The sequence below is a fragment of the Loxodonta africana genome, chromosome X, assembly GCF_030014295.1.
Source record: "Loxodonta africana isolate mLoxAfr1 chromosome X, mLoxAfr1.hap2, whole genome shotgun sequence".
NCBI classification, from domain to species: domain Eukaryota; kingdom Metazoa; phylum Chordata; class Mammalia; order Proboscidea; family Elephantidae; genus Loxodonta; species Loxodonta africana.
The window spans coordinates 140,364,706-140,379,560 of NC_087369.1; the positions used below are offsets into that span (position 1 = coordinate 140,364,706).

The following is a 14,855-nucleotide window of genomic DNA, read 5'->3' on the forward strand; positions in this document are numbered from 1 at the left end:
TACAGCCAGTTCTACTCTGCAGCATAAGGGGTTGCCATGAGTCAGAACTGACTCAATAGCAATGGGTTTGGTTTTTAATCTTATGGAAGTAGATAGCCAGGTCTTTCTTTCACAGTGCCACTGGATGGATTTGAACTGCCAAACTTTCAGTCAGTGGCCAAGGGCAAACCATTTGTGCAAATATAAGAACATACCAAAAAATAAAAAAAGAAACACTATGTTACTCCTGATGAATAATGGTCATTAACTGTAGTCAGTATGATTGTTTTCCAAAAAAACAGGAGAATTAGTGGAACTCTTAAAATAAAATAATGAGGAACACTGCCTTAGGCTGTGTTCTCTAGAGAAGCAAAACCAGTAAAGCATATAAATATATATATAGAGAGATTTATATCCAGGAAATGGTTCACGCGGTTGTAGAGGCTGGAACGTCCCAAGTCTGTGGGTCAGGATAGAGGCTTCTCCTGATTCACCTAGCCGCAGGGGCTGACGAACCCAATATTGGCAGGTCAGAGAGCAGGGTTCTTGCTCACAGGTCATGAAGATTGTCGAATCCCAAGACTGGCAGGCAAGACCGCAGGTAAGCTGCTAGCTCAAGTCCCAAGAACCAGAGGTCAGGTGAACATGAGTCAGCTGCAGGATCCAGAGGGAGCAAAAGCCACAAGCCTTGCCAGAAAGTCCACTTATATTTGATGCAGGCCACATGCCCAAGGAAACTCCCTTTCAAGTGACTGGCTACGCACAGCAGATCCCATCATGGAGGTGATCACATTATATCCAATCTCGTCATGGAGGTGATCACAACACTGCCAAACCACTGAGAATCGTGGCCCAGTCAAATTGAAACACAACCTTAACCATCACAGGTATTAATATAAACTCTGAAAGATTTTGGAGAAGAAAATTATAAAAATACTCTTTTGAGTACTGTTAGATGTGAATGAATGGAGAGATCTCAAGTTTAGCTATAGAGTGGTGGCCATGGTGACTGGGGTGGGGAGGAAGACATCACTATAAAATTGCCCAGTTCCCAGGCACATCATAGGTCTGTGTCACAATTATGATGCAGGGACCCCTTGCCCCACTAGGTGTGCCATTACATGCAATAGTTTTTTGGGAATAAAACAAGTGTAGTGAGAGCCATGGCAAGGCTGAGCCAGGGGGCAGTTGGAAAACAGAGGAGGGCCCTGTAATCCAAGTGGTCAGGTCCAGTTTCTCAGAAGGGGGGATGTGTGTGTTGAAGGGCTGTTGTTACCCTCAGCAACTGGGAGCTCAACGGAGGGGAGTTCCAACCAACATGAAACCTACTTACCCCGCCACTGTGGTGAGAGAGCCCTAAGAGGGAGGTTCACGGGGTCTTAGAAGAGCACACTATTTGCAAGTTGAGGGTCTTGAGCCTTGGTAGTGAGATCTCAGACTTGACTGGATCTCGATGGGGGTTCCAAAACTGTTAAAAGCTGCACTCCTGGAATATCATCACCAACAACCTGTTGATATGACAAAGTAAAGGAGAACACCACCTTGTGAAGCTTTGGCAGTGTTTCAGGGGGAAGAAAGGTCAGAATTTATTGAGAGGTTAAAGTGTGGTTTAAGGCAAGCCTTTCAATGTGGGAGCTTGATTAGGACTGGGTAAGGATCATGGCACAACAGTTCAGGAGTGGTGGAAGCAACAAGGTGAAGAATTCAAAGAATTTTAGGGCACAAACTGTTGACGTTTTCCATTAATGCCTTGATGGGTCTTTGGGGGAAGTTCCTGTAAATGAACCACCAAACCATTTTCCTGGGCAGGGGAATCTCAGAAAAGGAAAGAAATGCTAATGGAGACAAAGTCATGTTTCTGTAGATACTAAGGTATGGTTTTTTTGGTTCTCAGTGTCTAGGCTGAGTGTGAGGATAGATGGTTTTAGTTCTCATGTACATAACATTTTTTATAATTCACCTTAGGTATATGTTTATTTTGTGGTATCAAAGTCCTTTCAGTTCCTTGAATCCCGAGGAAAGACGACATGTACTCTTACATGTTTGCTAAGCCCTGAGAAACAAATTAAACAGCCAACTTTAACCTTTAAATGGACTGTTTTATTTGATTTTCAAAAACACCCAGTGAAGTAAGCCTATTCTATAGAGGAGGAAAAACTGAGGCTCAAAGAGGTAATTATCTCATATTTGCACAGTTACAAATACATTTTTTTTTAGAGACAACCAAAAATACCTTAAAATTGCCAAAAAATGGGGAAACTGCTGTATTCGGTCCTGTTTTTTGCAGTAGGAAGCTGGGATCTAAGTTCAAAATAATTATTTGGTCATTCTGTCCTCTCTGGGATCCTTTTTCCTTTAGAGAGAAGTGAGAAAGGGTGGAAGCCAAAAGCCTCCATCTAGTATTGCAGTTCAGCATTCGGTCTGCGCCTGCCCTCGCAGCCACTTCCGCTTTAGGGATCGCAGCCTCGGCCTCCGCGACCCCCGCGGACCGGAAGCCGCCAGCCCGCCGGCGCAGGTTCTGGCCCGGCTGTGCCTAGGGCCCTGGCTTTGCCTGCTTCCGGTTACTAGAGGGCGCTGCGCAACAATCGCATTTCCTAGGAGGGTGGCAACCACGTGATCAGCGTGTCACTGGAGGGACTTGAGGGCCACCGGGTGGAGCCTGGAATGAGACTGCGAGGAGGAAGCGGTGAAGCGCCTCGAGCCAGCTCAGGCTGTTTTCTTTCCTCCACCGCCTTCCCTGCGCTGGCCAGGAGGTGGAGATGCAGCTGGGAAAGCGACTGAAATCCGGCCGCGCTTAGTTGTAACCTCCCGGCAACCCTTACAGCAGCCGCTGCGTGAGTTTCCCGGGCACCAGGAGGCCCTGAGAAGAGATGCCTCTCCCCCACATTGTGGCAGTTTTTGCCCTTTTCACAGTGCAAAAAAGGAGGGACTTCGTCCCCAGCCTTTGCCCTAGCACGGAGAGATGCCGTTACATCCCGTTGCCTCCCCTCATATCCCTCGGATAGATGGATAGGTAGGCTTTCCCTGGAGTATCCCTTGCCAGCGGACCCAGGGGGTGAGGTTTGTATCTCTTGGCAGACGTGGCAGGACATCCTTTCCCAATAAGCATTGACCAAGTTGCCCCCCTCAAAAACCTTTTTTTTTTTCCCCGTGTATATGCCGTACTAGAACAATTTTCCCGGTTGTGAACAGGGCATGAGAGTTTCAAGAAGTGAAGTTTGTTATCTGACTACAGTTTTTGCTGGGAGTAGGGGCTTTGGTCACACTCAGACTTAAACAGGCAGAGTGGCCAGGGAGTATCCATACTACATACTGGGGTCACCCAACTGGAAACACATTGTACACCCCCAGACAGCTTACAGTTTCAGAGAGAGAAACTGACTGATGTTTCTGTCAGTACAACCCCAGGCCTCAGGACTGCCAAAATGCCCTGCAAACTTCATTCACCAGAGTTCTTCTTACCAGGCCTAGTAACAGGGTGAGTCCAGATGGGGGAAAGAAAATTTAGAGAGAAACTACATAATACAGTAGATTGAGGAATTTTTTTTTGAAGATAGACCTAAAATTGAGTTTATTCCATTTTTTAAAAATAATTTTTATTGTGCTTTAAGTGAAAGTTTACAAATCAAGTCAGTCTGACACCTATAAGCTTATATACACCTTACTCCATACTCCCACTTATTCTCCCCCTGAGTCAGCCCACTCCCTCCTTCCAGCCTCTCCTTTCGTGACGGTTTTGCCAGTTTCTAACCCTCTCTACCCTCCTATGTCCCCTCCAGACAGGCGATGCCATCACAGTCTCAAGTGTCCACCTGATACAAGTAGATTGAGGAATTTTTTAAAAAAGTTTTATTGAAGTGTATTTTACATACCATAAAATTCACCCATTTTAAGTGTGTAATTCAATTACTTTTAGTAAATTTAGAGTTTTGCAATGTCACCACAGTCTAGTTTTGAAACGTTTCCATCACCCACAAAATTCCCTTAAGTCCATTTGTAGTCACTGCCCCCCTGCCACACAGGCAACTATTTATTTGCTTTGTGTCTCTGTTTAGTTGCCATTTCTGGACATTTCATATGAATGAATTCAAACAATATGTGGCCTTTTGTGACTAGCTTCTCTCCCTTAGCGTAATGTTTTCAGAGTTCATCCATGTAATAGCATGTATCAGTACTTCACTCATTTTTATGGCTGAGTAATATTCCATTGTATGAATAAAGCACATCTGTAAACCCATCCATCAGCTGATGGACATTTGAGTTATTTCCACTTTTTGGTTATGAATGATGCTTCTATGAACATTTGTGTACAAGTTTCTATGTGGACGTATGTTTTCATTTCTGTTGTGTATATACCTAGGAGTGAAATCTCTGGGTCCTAGGGTAACTCTTGGAAACCCTGGTGGCATCGTGGTTGAGTGCTACAGCTGCTAACCAAAGGGTCAGCAGTTCAAATCCACCAGGTGCTCCTTGGAAACTCTATGGGGCAGTTCTACTCTGTCTTATAGGGTTGCTATAAGTCGGAATTGACTCAAGGGCAGCGGGTTTGGGTTTTTTTTTTTTTTTTAGGGTAACTCTGTTTAACTTCTTTTGTGTGTTTAACTTTTCGGGGAACTTATAGACTGTTTTCCATGGTGGTTGCACCATTTTGCATTCCCATCAGCCATTGTACGTGGGTCCCAATTTTTCCATATCCTCACGGTCACTTTTTATTGTCTGTCATGTTGATTGGTATCTCATTACGATGTTAAGTGGCCTAGATTGAGTGCTTTTTAGTTGTATTTGGGTTAGCTAATTTCATTTTATTTTAATGAATACTTTTTTACTATTATAAAAACTAAGAGCTGAGATGAATGATACCTGGTTCCTCCTTGCAAGGAGCTCATGGCTCCTTCAGGGAGGCAGACAGACAGATAATTATAGTAAAGTGTGTCCTCTAATGGTGGTGAGCGCAGAATGCTGTGGGGAGCAGAGAAAAGGGGCACCTAACCCAGTTTGGGGCGATTAAGGAAAGTATTAAAGAAGTTTTTGCTAGAGGGATGACAGCTGAGCCCGGCCTTAATGCTTTAATGTGCCTTTGGTTTTCTTTCTTTTAATTTATTTTCTATTTTTATCAAAATTATACACGTGCAGAGTTTTAAAAAGTCAAATAGTTCTACAAGTTTTGTTCTTAAAAGAAAAAAGAATCTCTGGCTGCTCCCTCCCCCAATCCTTTGCTCCCCCAGAGCAATCACTTTCTACTTTGTTGATTCTTTGGATAAACCAAAACCAAACCTGTTGCTGTCGAGTCAATTCTGACTCATAGCGACTCTATAGGACAAAGTAGAACCGCCCCATAGGGCTTCCAAGGAGCAGCTGATGAATTTGAACTGCCAACCTTTTGGTTAGCAGCTGAGCTCTGAACCACTGCACCACCAAGGCTCCATTCTTTGGGTGTTTACCTCTGTATCTCTAAATAACACATTTACATTTGAGAAACAAAAAACCAGCCTCTGACATAGACCAAACCATCACCACCCTCACTTGGACTGATTTTTATATTGGTCAGCTCTGTTAAATGGTAATAGATGGTTGATTGTGAAACCCATAGTCAAAATGCAATCTAAATGAGCGAGGACAGGCATGCTCAGTATTTAGGTAACCGAGTAACTGAAGTGAGACAGTATATACATTTTAAAGGAGTGGCTGAGGAGTTGTTTTTCTCATTGGTACCGTAGTACCATATAACTTCAATAAGCCAGAATACATTGCATATGTCAATTAAGAGGAATTTAATTTCACTCAAACTTTTAAGAAAAGCCAAATCACAGACAAGAACCAAATCATAGTACAAGGGTTAGCAGACTATGGCCTGGGAGCTAAGTATGATTTTTCAGATGTATGTTTACAATCGATTTGATAATAAAACTCACTGCCACTGAGTTGATTCTGACTCATAGTGACCCGATAGGACAGAGTAGAACTGTCCCATAGAGTTTCCAAGGCTGTAAATCTTAACGGAAGCAGACTGCCACATCCTTCTCCCTTGGAGGCTGGTGGGTTTGAATCATCCACCTTTTGGTTAGCTGTCAAGTGCTTTAACCGTTGCACCACCAGGGCTCCTGATTTGGTAATAACCAAAGAAACCAAACCCATTGCCCTCGAGTTGATTCTGACCCATAGTGGCCCTATAGAACAGAGTAGAACTGCCCCATAGGGTTTCCAAGGAGGGGCTGGTGGATTCGAACTGCCAACCAGGGCTCTGATTTGATAATAGGGGATACTAATTTTAAATCCCAATTAAGCGAAGTGTTATTCTTCCATTCCATTCTTTCCATTGGTAGACATGTATTACAAAAATGTGTAGTCAGTTATTAGTGTATTTTGAATTTCATCAATAAAAATTGTGGAAATTTGTTTTCTCTCTTGTTATATAAGTACCTACATAATAGTCTCGATTTTGTTTCTTGACCCATAAGGCCTAAAATATTTACTATCTGGCCCTTCACAGAAAAGTTTGCTGACTCTTGTTGTAGTAGAATGAACAGAAGAATGGAAAGCAGTTGCCACATATTTGCTGTGTGACTTTGGGTAAGTTACTTCACTTCTCTGGTCTTTATTTTTATCATCTCTAAAATCAAGATGATGCGTGATGGTGGATGAGATAAACTCTAGGGCGAATCCCCCATCCCCTTAGTTTTTGAGTAATTAATTATGCAAGTATTTCCTGAGTAATTAATTACGCAAATATTTACTGAGCTAGTACTATGTACCAAGAACTGTTAAAAGCATTGGAGATACAGCAGGAAGCAAAATTTCTGTCCTGAAAAATTATACTATTCTGAATGAAAAGAGACTTAAGAGGCTATGTATGGTTTGGGATTGACTGTTTGGACAAACTAACTTTATACGGTATTTTTGGGAAAATTAGGGAAACTTGAATATGGATGGGTATCAGATGAAAGGAAAACTTATTAACATGGTAAAGTAGAGATGTCATTAACTGGAAAAAGCAGTTACAAAATATGACATACAACATGATCTTATTTTGGTAGAAAATGCATAGATGTATTATATATACTTAAGAAAAAGATCTGGAAGGATGTATGCTAAGCTGTTAACAGTGGTACCAATTTCTGAGTTGTTGAAATATGATGGTCCTATTTACTTACTTTTGTTTTCTGATTTTCTGCAATCCATAAAAACTGCTTTTGTAAACATAAAGGATTATCTCTAATTTAAGAAATAATCTCTGCTCTTATGGAGTGTAAATGGTAGTGCCTCTTGTAAATATTAGTATTACCCAATTTGTTCCTGTTTTTCTGAGGAATGCTTGTAGGAATGGATCTGTCTTTCTCTCTTGCAAGTGATGAAGGATCAAAGCATGCTCTGTGACATAGCTGCAGAATGTACACTGATGCTACTGGCATTTCCCTTGGACTTTTACTTGTAAGTAGAGCTTTCTTATATCCAGAGCTCTAAAACAGGTGGGATTTTTTTTTTTTTTTGGTGGTTGGCAGTCAGAAAGAAGAACCAGAAGGCAAACATTGCCCTACCCAAGAACGTGTCCAATCTGGTACTAGGTATATTTCTGTTGCATTGATGAACACATCAAGCTACCAAAGCCAGATGTGATGAAGCATTTGAGTCATGTTCATATTCTAGGCCAGAGGTTGACAGACTGTGGGCCAAGTCTGATCCTCTGTGTATTTTTGTAAATAAAGTTTTATTGGAGTACTTCATTGATATATTGTCTATGGCTGCTTTTGCCCTAAAATGGCAGAGATAAGTAGTTTTGAGGAAGACCATATAGCCCAGAAAGCCTAAAATGTTTACTATCTGGTCCTTTCCAGAACAAGTTTGCTAACCCCTGTTCAAGACTCATGAGAAAACTTCTCAGTAGGCATAGGGAGGGAATGCCCACTTCATGGTTATAGTAACGAACTGACATTCAGATTTATAAACCTCATACTCTTCTGTGTTTTATTAGCAAGTATCAGTGTCCATGATTTTAGATGGCTCTAGGTCACTTACAAGAGGAAGCCCTGGTGGTGTACTGGTTAAGAGCTACGGCTGCCAACCAAAAGGTCGGCAGTTCGAATTCACCAGGCGCTTCTTGGAAACCATATGGGGCAGTTCTACTCTGTCCTATAGGGTCGCTATGAGTTGGAATCGACTCAAGAGCAATGGGTTTCATTTTTTTTTTTTTAGGTCACTTACAAGATTGGATTTCTTATCCTACAAAGCTGAGTGAAGACCAGGCCGTAGAAAAAACACAGAAAATCTATCCAGGTAAATGATACTTTGTGAGCCCTATCAACAGTTAGTATTCCATTTATCTAGTTAAGATCTACCTATGGTTCAAATTCATTCAAGTGCCACCTCCTTCTAGAAGCCTCCTCTGACAGCTTACCCTGATTCCTCTGCCCTGCCTTCGTGTTCGCATAGCACTCTTAGAAGACTTCTATCATGACACTTAACACACTGCCCTATAATCTTGGATTCATTTTCTGTCTCTCCACTAGAGAGGGCAGGGACTATATTCACTTGTTTCTTTGTATACCGTCTGAGCCTAGTATAATGTCTAGTATATAGTAGCTTACTAGTTGTGTATTCTTGGCCACAGTATTTTTTCTGAGCCTCGGTTTTCTTATCTGTAAAATGGGGATGATAATAATAGTAGCTACCTCAGGGTTGTCTTAAGGATTAAATGAGTATCTATTAGCTGTTCAGTAAATACCTCCTGAATGGATGACGTATGGGAAGCTATTTGTATTGTATTGAGAACGGTAAAAATCTTCATCAGCAGTACCTAAGGTAATGTGGGGTTGTTTTGTTCAGCCTATTTAGACCAGCAATACCCTTATCCTACATTGCTTACCCAAACTGGGCCATCATTTATTTATTTACCTATATACCCATTGCCATCCAGTGGATTTTGATTCATAGTGACCCTATAGGACAGAATAGAACTACCCCATAGGGTTTCCAAGGAAAGCCTGATAGATTTGAACTGCTCACCCCTGGGCTAGCAGCTGAGCTCTAAACCACTGCGCCACTATATTGCATTCTAGTGGGAAGGTTGGTCAAAAAGCAAGTAAACCAATACATAAAAAGGATAATTGTAGGTTATGATGAATGATAAAGAAAATAAATAGGCTAAATCAGAAAGAGTAATTAAGGCAGGTCATTACATATTCGGTGATCAGGGATAGATTCTTTGAAGACAGGGCATTTGAGATGAGACTAGAAGAATGAGAATGAGCCAACCACAAGAGGAGCCAACCATGAGAAGAGGAAGAATATTCCAGGCAGAGGGAGTTGTAAGAGCAAAGGCCCTGAAGCCAGAAGGGATCTGGGATGTTCAAGGAATGGAAAGAGGCAACGTAAGCTAAAGGGTGAAGAGGTTGGACTTTTTCTAAGAGCAGAGAGAAGCCATTGAAGGATTTTAAGCAGGGAAGTGACTTTATCAGATTTACATTAAAAACGTAAATGACTGTGTCCTAATCCCCAGAACCTGTGACTATATTACCTTATATGGCAAAAGGTACTTTGCAGTTGTGATTAAGTTAAAGATTTTGAGATGGGGAGATTATTCAGGTGGTCCCAGTATAATCACCAGGGTCCTTATAAGAGGGAGGCAGGAGGGTCAGAGTCAGAGAAGGAGATGTGACAACAGAAGCATAGTCAAAGAGAGGTTTGAAGATGCTACACTGCTAGTTTGAAGATGGAGGAAGGGGCCATGAGCCAAGGAATGCAGGAAGCACCTAGAAGATGTAAAAGGCAAAGGAACAGATTCTCCCCTAGAGCTTCCAGAAGGCACGTAGCTCTGTTGAGACCTTGAGTTTAGCCCAGTAAAACCCACTTATGACCTCTAGAGCTATAAGATGATAAATTTGTATTGTTTTAAGCTACTAAGTTTGTGGTAGTTTGTTACAGCAACAATATACCCTGTATGGAAAGATAACCCCAAAATTAATGAGATTAGTAATTTATAGGGCATGAATGGGAACAGGGTAAAAGGTGGGGAATGGGAATGGGGTAGAATGGACGAGAAAATGACAAAAAAAGTATACTTTTCTTTGTATGTTTCTAATACTAAAGAAAATTAAAATTAATAAGGGCCATGAGGGAGACCCAAAATGGAGTACAAACAAACAAACAAACTTAACTGTATTACAAATGAATAGCAACCTTAATGAACTGGGGAAGAAAATAACTAACCTAACTTCGGAAAACAGTATTTTCACTATATACTTTAAAGTAGTGGTTTTCAAACTTGAATATGCATCAGACTCATCTATAGGGCTTGTTAGAACTCACACTGCTGGTCTCCACCCCTAGATTTTCTGACTCAGTAGTTCTGCGGTCTGGCTCAAGAGTTCACATTTCTAACACGTTCCTAGATGATGCTGATACTGCTGGTCCCGGGACCACACTTTTTAGGACCACTGTTCTAAAGTTAAAGGCTAAAACAAACAAACAAACAACTGTACATAAATACATTTAGTAGGTTTGTTTTCCACTGGGCTTGGATTAGCAATCCTGAAACAACTTTATGTATATTCAATTATTGCGCAAACAAGTAAATATATATAATGAAAGCCAGATTTTACTTTGTCAGAAAAAGGAGTTACAAGTGAGGAAAGACAGAAGACTAGAATGAATCCTGTGGTGTTTAATTAGAATTGAGGTTTCAGTATGAACGAATGGTTGTAAACACACACACACACTGCACACACATGCCCAAGCACATGCTAACCTGCACACGGCACCCCCTGCCCCCACCACTCTCACACAGAGATAAACATAGGTACTTGGGTATATACATGTATTTCGTAACTCTGTCTGCTGAGAAAGCCTAGAAGCAACACCTCAAAACCAGTGAGCGCACCTAGCACTCAGATTTGGGTTTTAAAATAACCATTCTCCAAGTAAAAGCAACTGAGGCTCCTTGGAGAAATGGCTGATTCCAGAGCTGAACAGGAAGAGTGTAAGATGAGCCTGGAATGCCATCTTCTGCCAGAAAGTAAGAAAGTGCTCATGGTGTAATAGGGGTGTGCCGAAAGGACATAGGAGTCAACTTGAAGTGGCTCCTAATGGCCAAATCTGGGGCTATTTAAGCAACAACAACAACAACAACAAAAATAATGATAGTAGTGGATTATAACCCATAGAATAAAACAAGAATCTGTGAGTCCGTACTAATATAAATAAATAATAGACTAAATGAGTAAAGGAGGGAGAAGGGAAAGCACTTGCTCACAGTAGAATTCCAATTGATGAATGTAGAGAGAATAATGGTGCACTTTTGGCGTGCACCACAGTAATAATTACTTCAAGAAAGAATTATCAATGGATGCTTAAATTCGTGGGCAAAAGTATGAGAAACAGGGTATTTATATAGTCTCAAAGTGTCCCTCCACAAAATACTTATTAATTACGAAGGAAAAAATAGTACTTTTACTCTGGAGGAAACTGGCAGATGGTACCTCAATCAAGGGAACAAGTTAACATCTCTAGTAATGGAACAAACTGACCGTCACGTGCCTCTTGATGTGATTCACTGAGAACAACACAGGATCACATCTGTAGTATTCTTGCCAAAAAGACATCACCTGAATTTAATCAAGGTGAACTATTAGACAAACCCCAAACTGAGAGGCATTCTATAAAATAACTCATCAGTTTTTTTCAAAAGTGTCATGGTCATGAAAGACCAAAAAAGACAGATTAAAGGAGACTAAGGAGACATGTGTGATCCTGATGGGAAAAAGGACATTAGTGGGGCAGTTGGAGAAAGTTGAATATGGTTTATAGATTAGTTTATAATACTGCGTGAATGTTAATTTCTTTTTTTGGTGCCTTTTCTTGTCTTTTTATATAAGTGAGGTCATACAGTATTCATCCTTTTGTGATTGGTTTATTTCACTCAACATACTGTCTTCCAGCTCCATCTATACTTCGTTTCTCCTCCTGGCCAATAGTATTCCATTGTGAATGTAAATTTCTTGATTGATAATACTGTATTGTAGTTATGTCGATTAATATTTGGGGAATCTGGGAGTTCTTTGTACTGTTTTTGCGTCTTGTTTAGTAATTTTATTTCAGATTGAAAAGTTAAAAATAAAACACCAGTTACTTACCTCCCCCCAAAATATTCCTGTGTGCTTTATGGCATATAGAGAGATCAGAGTGTAGGTGGGGAGGCCAGTTGGGAAGCTGTTGCACTAGCCCATGGGAGATACGATGGTGGCTTGGACTGGGGTGGTGATGACTGTGGAGATGGAGAGGGGTGGGTGGATTCAGGATGCAGCTTGGCATCTCTATGCGCACTGCACAGGAGGGAATGAAAGGGGAACAACAATGGAAGGCGAACAGCCACATTTGAAAAGGAGATTCTTTGAGCATTACCTTCAGATGAAACATAGAACAGAACAGGTACTGCATACCAATAAGTGATTTCGTTAGATAGTGAGTGAATGAGAATCCTCTAGTATGTAAGTTGAATTAGATTCAGAATCCTCTTTTATGTAAGGTGGACTATTTATTATGGAGTTTGTGTTTGCTTTATCTATTTCTTCTTCTTTGTTTTCCATCATTTTTAGTAATGTTCCTCTCATCTAAGGGAGAACAAGGACAGGGGTTTTCTTTGGTTCTCTTCTGTGTTTGCCTCTGCCAAGGACTGTCCTCTTGAGACTCCATCTCTGCTCTTCTTGAGGAGTTTGAGTTCCGTTTTGAATCACCCAAATTGTGACCTTTATAGGGCCCCACTGGTCTCCTTGGGTTCCAGCATGATGGGCCTTTCCCTACATTTAGATCTTTACCTGGGATACTCTCTGTCTTGTTAAAATTCTGTATGTCTTTCAAGGCTCAGCTCAAGAACCACAGCCTCCAAGATGTCTTCCTGGATTTACTTAGCCTAAAGTAGTCCCTTTGTTTCCTCAGTAAGTCATAGTTTATTCCTCATATTTGACACACACTTATTCACAGTCAAACTCATTGCTTTGTACTTATTTGTATTCATGACTTATATGCTTTACCAGATTTTAAATTCCTTGAGAGTAGGTACATATAATCCACAATTGATGCCCATGGAAGCAGCAGTCAAGAAATCAAATGACATACTGCATTGGGCAAATCTGCTGCAGAGGACCTCTTTAAAGTGTTGAAAAGCAAAGATATCACCTTGAAGACTAAGGGTGTGCCTGGCCCAAGGCTTGGTATTTTCACTCCTCTCATACGCATGTGAAAGCTGAACAGTGAGTAAGGAAGACCAAAGAAGAATTGATGCCTTTGAATTGTGGTGTTGGCGAAGAATATTGAATGCAACATGGACTGCCAGAGAATGAACAAATCTGTCTTGGAAGAAGTTCAGCCAGAGTGCTCCTTAGAAGCAAGAATGGCGAGACTTTGTCTCATGTACTTTGGACACATTCTCAGGAGGGACCAGTCCCTGGAGAAGGACGTAATGCTTGGTAAAGTGGAGGGTCAGAGAAAAAGGGGAAGACCCTAAATGAGATGGATTGACACAGTGGCTGTAAAAATCAGCTCAAACATAGCAACAATTGTGAGGATGGCGTGGAACCAGGCAGTGTTTTGTTCTGTTGTACATGGGGTCACTATTAGTTGGAACCAACTTGATGGCTTGTAACAACAATAGGTACCTATGTTCAACGTTAAATGAATTTTTTCCTGACTGTCAGATACAAAAGAGGTTCAACAGTAAAATAAGTAGATAAGTTCTCCCACATACTTCAAACCCTATGTTTAGTTTCCCTTTCTATTCAGGACCTTTCCTGTAAAATATTGGAGTCACTTTCTTTGTCTGGAGTGATCTTCCACCAGGGGGCACTCCTTCCTATATATTGGTCAATTTTCTTTAGGAGGCATGAGAAAGAAGACTTCATCAGATAAAATGTCAAAGCAATGGAAAAACAAACAGTAGTAGGAAGTAGGAACTGAATATCTCCTGGACTTGTTTTGGTCCCAGCACTAGCTGACTACTCAAATGCCATTTAACTTGTTATGTTGTTATATGAGTTATATATTGTTATATGAGTTTGGCCATTGTGTAAAGGTTTTTTCCTTCTCCATATGCTTTACTCATGCAGTCTACAAATATATATTGAGTACATACATTGTGCCAGATATTCTTGTAGGTGCTGAGGATTCATAAGTGAATAAAACATACAAAGTCCCTGACCTCATGGAGCTTATATGGGAAGCAGACAATAAGTGAGATAAATAAGTAAAATACATAGTATATTAGATGGGGATAAGTGCCAAAGAGGGTAAAAAATGCAGAGCCTTGTTGGCAATTGGAAGAACTTTGACTTTTACTCTGAGTGAGATGGAAGACATTGAGGAATATTTGAGTAGAGGGCTGATGTGACCCGATTTATATTTTTAAAGGGTCACTCTGGTTGTTTTGTGGAGAATAAACTACAAGGGGGCAAACTTGGCCAAGAGTGAGAACAGTGAAATTGGGGAAGAGTTGTTGGATATTGGATATATTTTGAAAGTTTTGCTGGATTTGCTGACAGATCGGATAGGGGATGTGAAAGAAAGACGAATCAAGGAAATCAGAGCCACCACGTTGTACACCAATAAAAAAAAAGCATAGAATAAATGTGACTGGTGTCCCCTAGAGTTGTACAACACAGCGTCCCTGTCCAAGATGACACTATGGTTTTTGGCCTAAGCAGCTGGAAGGATGGAGTTGTCACTAACTGCTGTGGGGAAAATGTGAGAGGAACAGGTTTGGAGGGCTTTCAGAAATACAGTTTTAAATATGTTGAATTTGAGATGTCAGCGAGACATCTAAGTGGAGATGTTGAGTAAGCTGCAGGATATATGAGCCTGGAACTCAGAAGACTGGGCCAGGCTAGAGATAA

The 14,855-nt window shown here is 41.0% G+C and overlaps 1 long non-coding RNA gene across 2 annotated transcripts; it reads left to right on the forward strand.

The window, feature by feature from the left end:
* Nucleotides 1-407: 407 nt before the first annotated feature.
* LOC111751870 (uncharacterized) lies at nt 408-13,968 on the forward strand. Of its 2 annotated transcripts, XR_002786929.2 has the most exons (4): nt 408-2,813; nt 6,470-6,549; nt 7,326-7,407; nt 8,170-13,968. It is a non-coding gene; the product is annotated as an uncharacterized LOC111751870 (long non-coding RNA). The 2 variants fall into 2 exon arrangements; XR_002786928.2 differs by having other exon boundaries at nt 6,470-7,407.
* Nucleotides 13,969-14,855: the final 887 nt, after the last annotated feature.